The following is a 16,994-nucleotide window of genomic DNA, read 5'->3' as shown; positions in this document are numbered from 1 at the left end:
CCTAGTCTTTCACTGTTCAAGAAACATTCACTGAGCTGTTGCCTCTCTCTGGGGAAACTGTCAGATACCTGTATTTTTGAAAACTGTTCAGTGCTTCACTGAACTTCACTGTGCTTCATTGACTTAGAGAAAGAGAAGTGCTGTGTGAAAGCAAAGGGCTTTGAAGGTTCAGTACAAATATGTGCAGATATTAGACAAAAAAATTAATTTCCACAAAAAATTTTGAATGATGGTGTTTTGTTTAACACTAGTCACCTCTAATAAAAAAAAAATAATTTGTAGAGGAATGGGTTCATGCAAAAAACTTGTTAATAAAAAACCAGCTCACCTCTCTTATTAAAGAAGTCTAGAAAAGTACAGTTTGCTTAATTTTGCAGAATTGGTACTAGGAGGAGAAATTATTACTATATCTAATTTTCTAGGAATATTAAAGACTGGGAGGGAAGACAAATTATTCAAACTGCATGTCAGTGCTGACACATGAAAGAATAGCTAAAAATTGATCATGAGTAAACAGAAGCTGGAAGTGAGAAGATGTTTTTAAGGCAGTAGATTAATGGAAGATCTAGAATTGTAGGAAGGTAATAATTTAACATTTCAGAATTTAGTAAATATATGAAGGGGATTATAGGACATGAAGGCTGGATCCATGTTTCTGTGTTTATGAGCTTTGCATCAGATTTTTACAAAGAATTTGTGAAAATTGCTTTCACTCCCGTTATTTTTTCCAGTTAAAGGCTGCCTAGCTTCATCTAGATTTTGTCATGTTTTTTTCAGCCACAAATGGCTAACACAAGAGATAGAATACCAGAGCTATCACTGCATCTCCTTTAAAATGGTTCATTTGCCTCAGGCTTTAGGGTTTAGCTGTAATGAAGATGAAAGATTGATGGCTGACTGCTGACCTACTTTGGGGAAATGAAAGAGCAGGTGGCATGCTGCTGACTAGGAAAGTAAAAGGCTGTACTAAATGCAGAGAAATAAAAGCATGGCTAAATAAAGTCTCTTTTAGATCACAGCTACTTTTCAGTAGTCTGGTGTGGAATAATACACATCTGGAAACCTCAAAACCTCTTTATATGTGTGTGTAAATATATTTAACCTATTTGAAATAGTTATTTTCATTTTACGTAAGAAGGCTGTATGACTTACTGTTACTGTTAGGGCTTTGAATTTGTCAAAATGTCACAGCACATTGTAAAAACAAATAGAAAAAAAACAGATGAAGCAAACTACAAAAAATATATGACTTACATGTGACAGACTTGTGTCAGTGCTCGCACGAAACTGCTCTTCACATTTTGTCTAACCTTTGGTGAAAGAGAGGCATGTTCATCTAAGCTCAGAATTAAGGTGCTTCCAACTGTGTGACAGAAGTGTTAGTGGCAACCAATCCTTCAGCAAAGAGCTGCCACCTTTTAACTAGGAGCAGTGTACTCTAATTTTTGTTGGGAACTTTGTAAGTGAATCATGAGAAGGGACTAAAGGAAAATACTTTCAGCCTTGTGTTTGAAGCAAACTAATAAGTACATTGGCGAATGAACCTCATGTTGACCATCAAATATTGCTGCAACTTCTTACAGCTGTCAAGTTTGTAGAAAATAACATCATTTTTAAGCTAATTGCTTTCATTACAAAGCAATTATCTTCCATGTTTTGGAGCAGGTAGAGAAGAAAAGAGCCATATTGCCTACCTTGAGATCTAATGGGAAATGGACTGAGCTGCAAGCCAAGAAACTTGAGTTGTAAGTGAACATCCTCCCCTTACATCTTGCATTTCTGCACTTCCAACAGTCCTCATTGTTAACTACAGTGTCATGCTGACATCCTGAAGTGAAAAGAAATTTTACAATTTAAATAGGTCCCTCTGTATTCAACTTCAGATGGCAAGAGGATTTTAGTATGTCATTTAAGACATCAAATTCTCATTCATTTGGAGAAGAGTCAAATGTGTGTGCCATTTTTAAATCAAGCCTGACTCTGATTTTACCTTCAGTAAATTATTATAAAAGTTCAAGAATGTGATAAAAGGCAACTTTGTAGATCTTAGGTTCTTCTTCTTTTACACGGAGACCTTTTAATTTAGTCTTTGGGGGCGATTCAGACAAGGGAGATACCAAGTTATTAGCCTATTCAGCCTATAACTTTTCCCAGGATGTTTCCCTTTTTAAGTCTGGGAAAAAAAAATACGATTTTAGCAGCTGACATTCAACTCATAAATCTAAAAAAGCTTAGCAAATCATTATTCATTTTTGTACTATCTTCCTTTGTTTTCCAGATTTGAAAGGGGAGAGAGCTAGAGCAAGTGGCCAGTTATTATTTTGTTGCTATTCGAAACCTGACAGTGATTTAGAGGGATAAAGGGGAGAAACATGTATGTGTGTCTCGGGGAAAGTGCCAAGTGTAGGTGCTGGACATTTTTTTTTCTCTCCACCTTGTAAAACATGCTAGTTAAAAGAAAATTTGCATTGATGATTTATATTTGTAGTGGGTGCAGGAGAGTTGCAGGAAATTTTTCTTTTGGATCCAGATAGTTAAAGACATTACTTATACATTTGCTGTAAAGGATAAAATTTAATTTCATCTATGTTTTCCTCAAAAGAAGCTTATTTTCCAAGTTGTTGTATTAATAATTATGGGTGTGGTTGCCTTATGATATAGGAATTGTGTTCTTAAGACATCCTTTTCTCTGTGTTTTATGTACCTTACCAGGTGTTTTATCGCTGTTCATACAAAGCAAACTTGTTTGGTTGCAGTCCTACATCCTATGTCATAGGCTCTGTTATATGTTCGCACAATATTCAGCTCACTGAGAATACATCCTTATTTAAGCTATGCATAAAAGCACTAGAAAGGACTAAAAATTTATTTGCTTATATAATGGTAGATTAACCCATAAAACAGGTTAAGAACTACATTTTTTGGTTTTTAATAATTTAATGTTGGGATGATTCAGAATATTTTAAACTTTTGTGAATGATAAGGCCGCCTGTAAACACTACTGACGTAGAAGAACAAGAAGCCCTTTTCTGTTGACCTTTCTTGGCCAAAACCATGAGAAACAGGCGTGAAGGTTAGGGTGATCTAAGGAAAAAAAGAGAAGAGGAACAGAAGACTGTTCTTCTTTTGGATCAGAGTCCAGCAAAGAAAACAAAGCTATGTGGCTATGTGTGAAAATATCTGTACCTGGACATACCTAAGGCACATCTATAAAGAAAATACAAAAATAATTCTTTTATTGTCTTAGACATAGACTGCAAAGAAGTAACTGAATAGATTCTTTAAAACATTAATGAAGTCTAGCTATTAAATTTGCAGATTTTGGAGTGTGTTTGGAATTTAGGACTATTTTAGAGCAATTAGTAAACATGAATTAAAAAGAAGACTCTTGCCTTAGAAGATCTATTGAGAAAATTGCATGGTAAAGTCTTATCAGTGTTCTTCTTTGTTAGAAATACCCTGTGCCTATGTGAAATGGATATTATTTTCCTTTCGTAAAAATCAAAATCCATGGAAATTTACTTCCATTAGTACTGAAAGTACTGTATCCCTAGATGTGATTTACATAGGCAGTAGAGAGAGTTTAAGTAAAGGTGAATTCTAAAGTGGACGTATTTTGTGACATCTGTAAACTGATTTTGACCTGGTTAATAGCCATTTAATTCACATCAGCGTTTTTGCTGGTATACAGTTATTAATGTAAAACCTTTTTTTCTAATTCTGCAGATTTTTTTTCACCAGTTAAAATGAAATTTTTTTAACTTATTTAAATTACGTCACAAAGACACTCACTTTAGGTGGAGTGAGTTGAAGGATTGGAATCTTGTCTATTAGATGTTTGAATACTTGGATTAGGGTCTATTACTGGTTTATGTACAAAGGAGTAAGAATTATGACATGGAAATCAAGTAAAAATTTAGTTTGGTTTGGTATTCAGTTTTTTCTTTATATTGTCAACTGAATTATTCACCATAAACAATTTGTGGGACTTATGATAGGAGTGGTCTGTAGAAAAGTGTTCAGTAGTGGTTTAATTCTTTTTTTTTGCCTACGTTTTCGATCACTACCCTCCTTTTTTTTCCTTCCATGTTTGCCTAGCTCTTTCAATGAACAGAACTGTAGCTTTTTCTCTTTGATGTATGTCCCTTTTGATTAGGAGATCATCAATAATTTAGATTGTTCCAAACCTTGCAGCCTAATACTTTGAACATAAGACTGTAAGTAGAGCATTTTGAAGATCAGTGTTTAAAAATAGGTCATGTTTTTCAAGAGTCGAGCCAATTCAGTGCTTGAAAATATGGAAAATCTGCTGTTTAAAATTCAGTATTTGTTAACCTAATATGGACTTGTTTTTAAAACATTAGCCATGTTATTTTCCCTATTTAGAAAAGTCACCTAGTTTACGCGTAGCATTTAATGCCAGAGAATCTATTAAAATCCCAAACCAATGATATTTAAGTGGGTTTGCTTAAGGGAAAAAAAAGGTGTTTTCATAACTTCCCTTTAACACCCATTTCATACATTCTGGGAACATTATAAAATTATCAGTGATGTTTTGCTATGACAATTACTTGGTGCATAGTTTTTATTATTATTATTAATAGCAATGATAATATTTTTAATTTCTGAAGCACTTTTCATCTGCCAACCGAAGTTCTTTTTGCAAACAGCTAATTAGACTTCAAAACACAGTAAGTGGTGTTATACCCATTTTTCTCCAGGGCAGTACTGGAGGGCAAACCATGCTGCCTCTCAGCAAGCGGTCCGGGATGCTTGAGAGGATGAGTAGGAACCCCCATGAATATGCATCGTGAATTAATATGCCATGAGGGAAGTTTTCTTATTTATTCCAACTAATTAGCTCAAGGCCTGATGAATTAAAAGGACAGAAATTTCAAACTGTTGCCTGCAACTGCATGTGTAAAAGTTTTCATCTTATCTTGTCATATGGCAGTGACGTTCATAGCAACAGCAAAGCTTTTTCCAGTGGCTTCATATGCCAGAGGGAAGTTCAAATAAAAGTAACTACTTACAGATATTTCTTTATTAAATAGTATTTTTCATCTTATCCTGTTTAAATTGTGACGGTTCTATTTCTTCCACCTTTGCTTGTTCAGTTTTGGGTTTTTTTCAAATGAGTGCTGGCCAAGTGCTTTCAACAATGTAGCTCCTGATACTTCTCTAGTTTTGGTGGCACTCCAAGCACCGTTGTAATTTAAGGACTGGCTGTTACATATAGGTATATTAGCAATTTTCACTCCATATAGATCCTGATAGAGACTAATTATCTTATCAAACCACACATTTAGTTTAACACCCTCCTTTTAAATAAGGAGGATAAACTTTTGTGATGAAATGACTGGCCTGCTAAACAAGGGGAGAGAAGTGGATGTTGTCTAACTTGACTTTAGTAAGGCTTTTAACACCATCTCCTGTTAGAGCCTCATAGAGATGTTGATCTAGGGTCTGGGTGAGCAGACAGTGAGGTAAATTTAAAACTAGCTGAACGGCCAGGCCCAGAGGGTGGTGATCAGTGGCACCAAGTCCAGTTGGAGGCCAGTAGCTAGTGGTGTATCCCAGGAGTCAATACAGGGTCCAGTCCTGTTCAACATCATTAATGGTCTGGAGGATGGAGCAGAGTGTGCCCTTAGCAAGGTTGCTGATGACACAAAATTGGGAGAGGTGGCTGATGTATCAAAGCGTTGTACTGCCAACCAGGGGGACCTTGACAAGCTAGAGAAATGGGCTGACAGGAGCCTCATACAGATCGACAAGAGGAAGTGCCAAGTCCTGCACTTGGAGAGGAACAACCCCATGCAACAGTGCAAGCTGGGTGCTGACCAGCTGGAGAGTAGAATGGCAGAAAAGGACATGGGGGTCCTGGTGAACACCACATTGAACACAAGCCAGCAATGTGCCCTTGTGGAAAAGACAGCTAATGGCATCCTCAGCTGCATTAGGCAAAGCAGTACCAGCAAGTGAAGGAGGCGATCCTTCCCCTCTACTCAGCACTGGTGAGGCCACACCTGTAGTGCTGTGTCCAGTTATGGACTACCCAGTACCAGAGAGACGTGGGCATACTGGAGGGAGTCCCACAAAGACCACAAATATGAAGGGACTGGAGCATCTCTCTTAGGAGGAAAGACTGAGAGCTGAGTGTAAGAGGGATCTTATCTATGTATGTAAGTACCTGAAGGATGGGGGCAAAGAAGATGGAGCCAGGCACTTTTCAGTGACACACAGGGACAGGACCAGAGGTAATGGGCACAAACTGAGACACAGGAGATTCTTTCTGAACATCAAGGCACACTTTTTCATGGTGAGGGTGATCAAGCACTGGCACAGATTGACAAGGGAGGTGGAGGAGTCTCTGTTCTTGGAGATACTCAAAAGCCACTTGGACACAGTCCTGGTAAGCCTGTTTTAGGTGGCCCTGCTTGAGCAGGGAAGTTGGACCAGATGATCTCTGGAGACCTCTTCCTATCTCAAATATTCTGTGATTCTTTGATTCTGTGAAATAAAAAGGTCAATTTCCTAATATTCTAGCTCAGGGCTGCTTGGGATTTCCTCTCTGCTACTAATTTTACCTTGGTTGCCATGGAACCAAAGGCAGAGAAGCAGAAGAAATCAAGTAATGAAAACTACAAGTAGTTTCTCAAGGGAACAAGGAACTGAATAAGGTAAATTGGTAATAAATAAAACAAGAACTATTGCTCACTTCATGGAATGGTTGAGAAAACAACAATAGTATGTCTTTGAATGCAAAACTGTCTGGATTGGTATTCTGCATCTTTAAAATCTGTAATTTCTCCCTGTAAGCCTAAATTTATTACTAGGATCATCTTTACACCATAACACGGTTTAATATTTCTCTGTTTGCACAGAGTGTATCAATAAGACCAGTGAAAGTACCCAACACTTACGTCTTGTTTTAAATGCAAATTGAGGCTTAGATGGATGTCGTATGCACAAGTGAAATTCACTGTAATATTTTGCTCGTGTTTTGAAAAAGAAGCTATTCTCTGTTCACAAATATTTTTCCTGGAGACTGGGTAGACCACTGCGAAACAAAGTACAGCATTAACATGGCCAGTGCAAACTGTGAAGTTTACTCTGCCTGAGGTGTAGTTTTTGAAAATGAAGAGTAGGGAGAAACTACTTGTAGAAATTCCTGTCCTTAACACTCCGAGTACAGAATGGCATTTTGTCATCTGTATCTCATGAAGCAGCTCCTCAGAACATATGTTGTAGATTTTTGGTCTCTGTCTTTTTTTCTTACCAGTTCTACTGCTGACTCAGGCTCTGGCTCTGCAAGCTATTCTGCACAGCCACCAGAATGTGCTCGGTGGATGAACTGTGGCTGTTCTGAACACATTCAACATTCCTCTTACCACCAGTTTCTACATTAAGATATTGAAGATTATTCAGGGAGAAGTGCGGTGTTTTTTCTTTTCCTTCTTCTTTTTTTTTTTTTTCTTTTCCTTCTCCTTCTTCATTTTTTTGTGCATTATTTGTATTGGTTCTCTTCAAATAAAATAAATATCCACTTGAGACATTCCAGGTGAAAGAATACTGCTTTAGGACTCCAAGGGTGAAATAAAATTACAGAGGGCAAAAACATGAAGGAGGCATGTTGAAAAGTCATTAACTACTGGGAAAACTCCAATGAGAGGATGTTTATCAAAAACTGTAACATGTTATAAAGAAAAGCATTAGGAAACTGGCAAGCAGTTTAAAGTATTTTGTATTATTCTTTTTTTCTCACTAATTTTTAATAAGCAGAAAATCTCAAGAACTCAGAATCGAGTAAAAAGCACACTAGCTGGGAATTGCGTGAATCATCAAATACAGATTATAGACTGTAAAAACCAGCCTTCTGCTGATGCATTATGGACCTACATGAAATAGGGGTGGAAATAGATTACTTTTTAACACTAGAAATAATGTATTATCCCAGGAGAATATTTCCAAGGTCTTCAAGCTACAGAATACCTGTAGCCTCTTATGTGACCTATTTTCTGCGTTTTGGCTAGTACAGCTGAACAGCTGCAGACCCTCTGATTGATCTCCTCTGACAGTTATGGTGAGTAAAGCTGTTTGGTATGTAGGGATCACCATTTATTAGGCTATTTGTAGGCTGCAGTATTTACCCCAGGGATAATTGTGATGGAATAAAGGCTATAGCAGTAAGTGATATCACATACTGAAAGAAAAAGCTGTGAGTGGTAGAAATGTTCAGAGAGTTTTGTTTAGGCAAACTGCAAATCCATCTTTTTCTTTCCTTGTTGTTTTAATGTAACAGATGCCTGTTATCAAGACTTATTCCCAATATCCAGCAATATTAGAAAGACAGAAATTCACTTCTGTGTATTTTGACTTTTTAGAATTTTGAAAAGCATTTGACACTTATTCATGTTTTGGCAAAATAATATATTTTTTCCTTTTAATTTAGCGTTGTGGTAATACCTGTGGCTATCCTGGCTTGGGCACTAAGGTGTTGAACACATAAATTTTTGCTAACTTAAAGTAATTATCATGTATTACCTAGCCATAAAATATGCTGGGTGTTTGGAGAGCATGACTTCTATTTCAAAATTCATCTTATTGCAGATGTATCTCCTGAATTGCTTCCAGTAGTGTAGAGCAAGTACAACGAGACTCAGTACAGGAGCTCAGCCTAGTCAATGCTCGTTCCAGAAGTCCCCAGGCTGTGCACTGCAGCTCTTCTGAGGCTAAAATATTACAGATTGCTGTGCTGAGAAAATGTGTTTTGAAGTGACTGGTAGAAAACTTTTATCTTCTTACACATATTAATATACTACAGATTTTAATTTTCCACTGAATGTTTTTATTATAAGCATTCTAGCCTGCTTGTGCTCTTCCCACATTCTTTTAATTTGCGAGTTCAGCAATTAATTATGCACCCTGGTAGCTTCCAGATCAGATGTCTCCTATGAAGTCTACTTTCTCCCTCTTTCTCTGTTTTCGTCCTACTCTCCTTCTCTCCGGGCTTGTTGCGTAGATGGAAAGAGGTCAGGAAGAGGGAGCAGAGAGGTGGGATCCATTTTTCAAATGTGGAGAAAAGCAGCCCTGTGACCACTTACCAGATGTTTGACTCTGTCACTGTTGCTAGAAGCTACATCTGCTCCTAAGCTAGTTTCTCTGTAGTTGTGGTCTTCAGTGTGCCAACCTAATGAATCTCCTTTAAACTTCTCATGAAAAGGAATGTAGGCCTTCTGGTTGGTTATTTTATTTGACCTTGAAGGAAGGTGAAATCTGAGACTTTCTTGCCTGAGATCAGGGCTCTTGGGTTTTTTGTTTGCCTCTTTTTTCTGGAGAAAACAAAGCAAAACAAACAAAAGCAAAAAAAAAAAATTCACACTGAAGGAACTATGTATTTTGTGTTCGGAAGTACTGAGAAGCTACTGTGCAAGCCTTTCTTCAAACACTTAGAGCATGTCTCCATCTCGACAATGTTGCAAATACCTGACAAAATTGTACCAGAAATGTCTTCTGTTTCTTGTTTCTCTCCCAGATACAACTTGTCCTAAATGGATTCCTATTCCAAAGCAACACAACTACCAGAGCAGCAGTCTGATGTGTATCCAACAGTAGTCCTTCCAACTGAACCTACCTGAATAAATAATAAATAAACCTAGAATATGCTCTAAGACATTTTATTGTTTATTTAAGCAGGATTAATTTTCCTCCAGATTTGTCAGCCCCACATTCCTGTTTATCTTGAAACAACAAGACCCTGCAAATTCTCTTTTTTTCTGCATATAGTTGTGCACCTAATAGAAGTACAAACTCAAGTTATAAACCTGAGTAAACTCCTGTTTAAAGTGATAAAAATGTATTACAGAAATTAATGGCTTTGCACTGATCCAGATAAGTATTGAAATGTTCTTCCATCCCCCTCCTTCCCTGCTTTCCTCCTCTCTCTCTGTATATTTTTCTTTTTGTCTTTTCATTCTTTCAACTGCCTCCTATCCAGGTTACTCCTTTCCTTTATTCATTCACTATTGAAACTTCGCATTTACTCCTCCTTCAAGATAAAATGTTTGTCTTTCTTGCCTTTGCTGAAGGCATATTTGTGTTTGGTTGACTAGAATGCTTCCTATTCTGCTACCTTACCTCTTTATCCAGCAAGGTGTGCACTGATATTGCCCAGTTGAATGTTCCCTAACCTGGTTCTATAGCAAAGACATCAGGGTCACTGCTGCTGTTTTCTTTTGTTGCTACAGTTTTGAAGTTGACTATATTGCGGCAAAACAAGCTGGAAAGTGCACTCCCTGTTTTCTCATTGAAATATCTAGATTCTGTCCAGAACAGAGATATATCAGTTCCTGAAACTATCATTATTTTTATTCCTTGGTCTTTGTCCTCCAGAAGCCTGCCTTTCATGTCCGTGTAGCTGTAGTTAACAGTGAGGCATACAAAAATGTGCCTACAACTGGGAAGATACTGTTCCTCTCAAAATTCCATAATCTTAACCACAAAATAAAAATTAAAGCTAAGGAAAGTAATTCATCTTCAGATAGTTAACAATACACATACTTAATAGAACACCATCATAAATATTCATATATGCAAAAAATGCTTGGATGGAGAGAATTTTAAGTGGGCGCACCTGCCATAGTTGCACTGCCAGAAGTTAAAAGAGTCATGTTGGTGTTGCAGCAGACAACATACTTGTTTTTCCAAACTGCTCAGTACAGTAGTTCATTCAGATTTGAACACTACTATTACCCTTCTGTAAGGTACTTTGCTTGAAAGCTTTTCGAGCCATTGACAGTCATCTGACCCCATCTTCACTTCCACTTAAAATTTTATAAAAGCTTAAGACCTTTGCTGGTCTTTCGATTCGTGTGTCAGCCTTCAAATACATCTTCTTGTGCTGAAAAAAATACACAAAATACTTGATCTCCTTCAAAGCGAGAACCCCAAAATAAACAGCAGGAACATTTTATATGACAGCCCTCTCCTACAGAAAACAGATCTGTGAAGTGCCTAGACAGATGGCTGCTGCAGGCAAAGCATATTCTCAATGTGCCATAAATCATTTTTTTTTTCATAAAGATTCTTGTCATTTTTAAAAAGCTGCAGTTATATAAAGATTATTATTAACATTGAACAATGGGCTATCGATTTCATCCTCACTGCTGAATGGGAGAACATCATAATTCACTTGAGACTCTTCTCTGGCAAGGCTCTCCTGAGCAACAGGGAAGGCTCTTGTGCTCCAAGAGAAATCTTAGTTTTGGAGTTGACATCCAGATTATAAATTGTAGGGCCAACCACCTTTGATAGTTTTAGCTGCATTCTTTCCATTAGCCTATACATGCTTGTTATTAGAGTCCAAACAGATGACCCTTAAGGAAAAGCCTACTTATCCTTTCCTGAAATATGGCATTTCCGCTGCTGGCTGTTGCCAGCTTTTCCCAGCAACAGTAAGATTTCTGAACCAATGGCATTTTAAAGTATGATATTTTATGCTTCTTATCTTCTTTTTACTCAAGTCACCTTTCTCATATTTTCTATCCACCAATCTTAACCACTGACAGAATCAAATTTTGCTCAACTGCATCTAATAATTTACTTGTGGACTAGAGAAAACCAGAAAATTTGCTTAAATAGAATGTATATTATGAAAATGGTGCTTGGATGACTATGCTTTGTAATTATGAATGCAAGAAAACTTAGATTTATGTTTTCCTGTAGAGAGCTTGCTTTTCTGTTTGGTATCCCAAGCTGAGGACATGAATTATTTTATTCCACACTGCATGCTCAGAAATTAGGACCCAGTGGACTCTCTTCCCTTCTTTTTTTTCTGTTCTTAATAGTTCCCTTGGCACACTAATAAATTTTGAAAGAGCCACATCTCCTTCTCTAGCCTGGGGGAACTGTCAGACCTGACAGACTGCTGAGCCTTTCCTCTTTAGCCATCCAGGCCACAGGCTTCATCCTGGCAAAGAGGAATCCTGAGCCAGGTCTAAATGAGAAGCCAGGAAGAAATGGGTCAGATAAAGTAGCGTAAACAGAATTGTTTAGAATATAACTGCTGTTAAATTCATGGTGGTGAACATAGTTAATGACCATGGTCAAGCAAGGTCGGTGTTTGTCAGTGCTGTTCAGCAGTCTGAGATGAAAAGTCTCTCACCAAAGACAGTAACAGTTGCTGACTGACGTAGGAGTCTAGCTTGTGAGGGAAAGGACCTGTAATTGCATTTGTTAATGGTGCTCTCCTTCATTCTGATAGGGTATTTGTTTTGTCTTCTGCCTTCACGCCATTGCTGAATGAATTAATAAATCATCAAGCAACCACCTGATTTCAGCAATGGAGTTTTGAGCAGTGCTTGGATTTAGGTTTTAAGTTATGACTGTTCAACTCAGAACAAGCTATACCACTCACAGGAAAGTTTGCTCTAATATTCCAGCTATTGTAGGAATCCAAATCATACCTATAGTCTTTTATAGAGATAAAAGTCCAATCCTTTAAATACTACTTTGCAACTTTATTATCTTGGGGGTTTGTGTATAAGGTGTGTGTAGTAGCATTGTATACACACACTGAAAGAGAATCTGCCGAACATCACCTTTGTCATTCTGCCATTAAGATGAATTCCTTTCCTTAGGTCTTTCTCTCTGTTTTATTTTTAAGAGTCTGGAATATTATGAGAAGGACAGCGTCTGCCCAGTTGTTGGTGCACATCTGTAAGCACAAGGAGAAAAGCAGTTAGGAACATGCAAGTGGCAACTAGGAACAATATAGGCAAAGAGCAGCAGTGGTGCTGGTTGGTTATGGCAAAGGTGAATGAATGAGATCTGCAGCTCACATATTCTTGCATTTAGTAGAATACATAGGTATTAGAATATGATTTAAGTTTTTTGATAGGCTTAACTCTTAGAAAACAAAAATTATATTATTCCCATGCGTGTAGTGCTCTTTGCAGTGGCATCTAATCCTGTATCAGTTTCTGAAGTGGTGATTTTTTGCCATTACTTCGATTCATGGGCTTATATTCACTTTTTTCTGTTGTGTCCTACTCTGTTTAATCTTACGTTATTTGATTTGCAGCCTTTGAGGGCAGGTTCTGGTGGCCTGTATGTTCTCAGCACAACTATTATATCTGTCTAATTCACACTTCACATGTAGTTTAAACCATCGTTTTCTCCTCTGCTATTTACAAAAAAAACCACAAACTACCTTTCATTATTTGTGTGGGATTTCCTTTAATTCTGTCCTTTCCTGTTTCTCAATTTCATCTTCTGAGAAGACAAAATGACATGGACGGGGGAGCTTTAGCAGTATACTTTGCCTACAAACCCCTGCCTCTTGGTCTGCAGACACTTTGGCTTCACTGGTTAGTTCCGTTGCACCTAAGATTCTGCATCTGCGCATACTCCCTGTGAATGGAAGTTCACCACCCATTTTGTACCTCAGGCTTTTCTCTACATGCATCCCTTTAGGCATTCAGTCAGTATGTTGTTAGAGTAAGTGTAATACCTACAAGTAGAATAAGGTCCACTGAAAACACAGCAGTGTCAGTTGCTTGTGTTAAAAAAGTAGAGGAACCATTCTTGGTTCAGCCAACCCAACTGGGATGTTCTCCATCAGTCTACCTTTTGTACTGTGCTACCATTTTCTTTCTCTTTATAGCCCAGCATATCCAGGATGGTTTCTGCTAGGACCAAAAGCATTGGTGATGGTAGTGGTTCAGCTTCTTAACATCTACATTTCCCTATGTCCACAATAAAACATGTATTATTCAACTGGAGATTACCACAGCTGCACTGTCTGGACATCATAGTCCAAAAGAGTTTGGATTAGACTCCACGGATTTTATGTAAAGCTAGGGTGATGGTTTGTGGATGATTTCCTAGCAGAGCCGGTAGTCTTCTGGGAGTCCAAAGCTTAAGGTGGGTGGGATTTCAGACACAGCTCTCTCGTTCACCTTTTCCTTGGAGTAATGTTTGTGGCTCACTGTTCAGTGTGCTGCTGCTTTGAATCTCATTTGGAAGACTGCTGTAGAGAGTGCAGGCAACTAACATGGGGCTGTGGCTTGCACTTCAGAAGGAGACGGACGCCAAGCACTTCAAAGTCAGGCACTGCAATGCCAAGTCTCACACTGTGCCTGTATCCTTTTGCATAACACACCTTTACATTTTTAATCTGAGACACAGAAACTAAATGCTGAAAGACAGCACTGAAGTCACCTCTTTCATCTATTTTGCATTGTAGGAATGCGCTTCACACTAAATGCTTTGGCTCTATCCGTTTCAATGCATAGCAGGTTGAGACAACCCTGTCCAGTCATGGTTTTGGTAATTGGGCAGGCTAGCGGGAGGCAGAGGATGCTTTCTTTGGATGAGTGACTTGGACAAGCTGACAGGCTCCAGACATGCCTAATTGCCTGACTGGGAAGTCTTCTTTTCTTATTGAGTCATGGAGGCACTGCTTGTACTTGTTAATCATCACCTCTAGCCCCATTCTGTGCCGGGTCTTTCCTTTGTGTGGGTGCTCAGAAATATTGAATACAGTAATGCTAGCCCAACACAGTCTAAAATATCCTCCAAAGTCATATCTTCATATGTCCAAGACCATTCCACAGCTGTAGACACTTCGCTTTTCATAGAGTGTCTGCTTTTAGCAACATGAGTCTTCCTGTGTTTCATTTACTTGTAAGCAGTTTTTACATATACTATTAATATAAATATAAATATAAAGAAATACCTTCTTGAAGTTTATCCCTTTCAAATTCTTACAGATGAGTATCTGGGACACACTTATACTTTATATAACTGTGCTAATTGTATTTATTTATTCTTCATTACTGAAGTCCTATCCATCTTATGTTAATTTCTCCTCTTGTTACACTGTTGCTCCTATTTCATCAACTGTGTGGCACCAAAGAGGGAGAAGCACATGCTGATGATCCTATCACAGCTCTTTTAGAAAGTATGTTGTCTCCATTACAACGAAGGAGAGGGATGAAGATTTTCTCAATATTTCACTAAAAACTTTTATCTACTTTATTCATCCTCTCTACAATCCTTCTCTTAGTATTATGAGTTTCCTACCTGTCATTTTTTTATTTGCATTTGTATTATAGATATCCTGAGGATAGTTTTACTTGTTTATCCCCTCGTATTTCATGCCCCAATCATCCTTGGCAAGTACATTACGTCCACTTTCCTTTTGTGTGTATAGTAATACTTAGAATCATAGAATCATAGAATAATTAGGGTTGGAAGGGACCTTAAAGATCATCTAGTTCCAGCCCCACCCTGCCATGGACAGGGACTTCACAATCTTCTATCACCTCCAGATTCAGTGTACATAGAACTTTTCATATAATACTGTCATGATTTAGCCCTGACCCAGCTAATTTCAGCAGCTAAAACCATGCAATTCGACTCTTAGTTCCCTCCCACCTCATTCCCAGGGAAATGGGAAAGGAAAATGAGAAGAAAAAGACTTGCAGGTTGTAAACAAAATCCACAGTTTTAATGAAGTTATAATAATAATGATGAAAATAATTAGAAAGTAATAAAACATATACAAATATATAAGATCGCACCCCCCCCCCCTTGATGACTATACATCACCACAAATACTGTAGAGCAGACACAAGGGAATGGGTCCGCGGCTAGGAGGGAGCTGGACTCAGGAACAGGATTCAGGAGCACACGGATCTGGGATCAGGAGCAACAAACAGACAAGGGCCTCACTTAATATTGACTATTGCAGAAGAGGGATGCGATTCTCATGACCTCTCATTTTTATACTAAGTATGACATATATGGGACGGAATACTCTGTTGGTCAGTTTAGGGTCATCTGTCCTGTCCGGCCCTCCTTGCAGGTGCAACCCTTTTTTTGCCAACTCAAGAATGGCCTTGGTTACTATAAGAATTAAGTATAAGCATTGGTCTTTCTGCATATCAATGCCCTGTGTTGTCACTTCTAGAGAGGAACAGTCTCAAAAACATGCAGTTAACTTTCAGACAATGAAGTTACTTAGAACAATTGAATTAGAGTCAGAAAACTGACTCTAATTTAGCTCAAACCACAACAAATACCACTAAGAAGTACATTATTAATATTATCCTTTTATTAATTTTCTGTGACAGGCAATACCACATGCTTCAGAACTTGCTGTGAAATCTTCACACGCACACAAATCATGCTGTTATGTATGTATACCAAAAGTTTATTTTTTTGCCACAGCAGTCTGTGGCTGACCTATATCTGCATTGTGTCCTGTCACAGATCCTGTGTCCGTTCCAGATGAACTTGCAAAAGGGATACCTGAAAGTATTTAGTTCCTAGGTCTTATTGAAGACCAGTGACAGTTGTGTTTCCAGTTCCTTTGAAGTCCCAGTATTCTGACAGTTCGGTAACCACTTTTAGTAGATTTTTCTTCCTAGCCACCCAACCATCCAACACCTGTTTGTGGAATTACACCCATCTTATTTGGTTCCATCTGCAGCTGTATGCTTCTGCAGAGATTTTAATGTCATTTTTACAGTGTAATATCTGGGTTCTGAATGAGGATATTTTCTCGGAAACTTACTGAAGTTCTCTGTTCTCTGTCTGGAATCATACTGACCACACAGCAACAACAATAAAAGGACATCTCTGAACCATTTCAGCTGTATTTCACCACAAAAAAAAAAAAAAAAAAAATTATTTAAAAGGAGGTTAAATAGAAACAGCTAGTTTTTTCCAAGGAATGAAAAGCTAAAAGGATTAATAGTTTCTGGTCTAAGAGAATACCAACTGAAGAAAACGCTTAAGCATGAAACTGATTTTTGCTAACACTGTCAAAGGGATCTTTGTTTTTCATCTGACCTACAAATCAGATAAAGACTGCCTGCACTAATAATAACTAATTTACTCTTCCACAGACAGGCTTAGGCAGGACCAGGTTAAAAAGCACATAGGCAGTGGTGACTTGTAACCAACCACCGTGAGCTGTATGATCAGAA

General features: G+C 38.0%; 1 protein-coding gene across 2 annotated transcripts in view; it reads left to right on the top strand.

Moving 5' to 3' along the window:
• The window catches only part of GABBR2 (gamma-aminobutyric acid type B receptor subunit 2), a 476,939-nt gene that overhangs the window by 353,697 nt on the left and 106,248 nt on the right, over window positions 1-16,994 (top strand). The window lies entirely within an intron of this gene.

The sequence above is a fragment of the Cuculus canorus genome, chromosome 2 (assembly GCF_017976375.1).
Source record: "Cuculus canorus isolate bCucCan1 chromosome 2, bCucCan1.pri, whole genome shotgun sequence".
Taxonomy (NCBI): Eukaryota; Metazoa; Chordata; class Aves; order Cuculiformes; family Cuculidae; genus Cuculus; species Cuculus canorus.
Note: the sequence above shows the minus strand (reverse complement) of the source record. Positions and strands in the feature narration are given on the sequence as shown.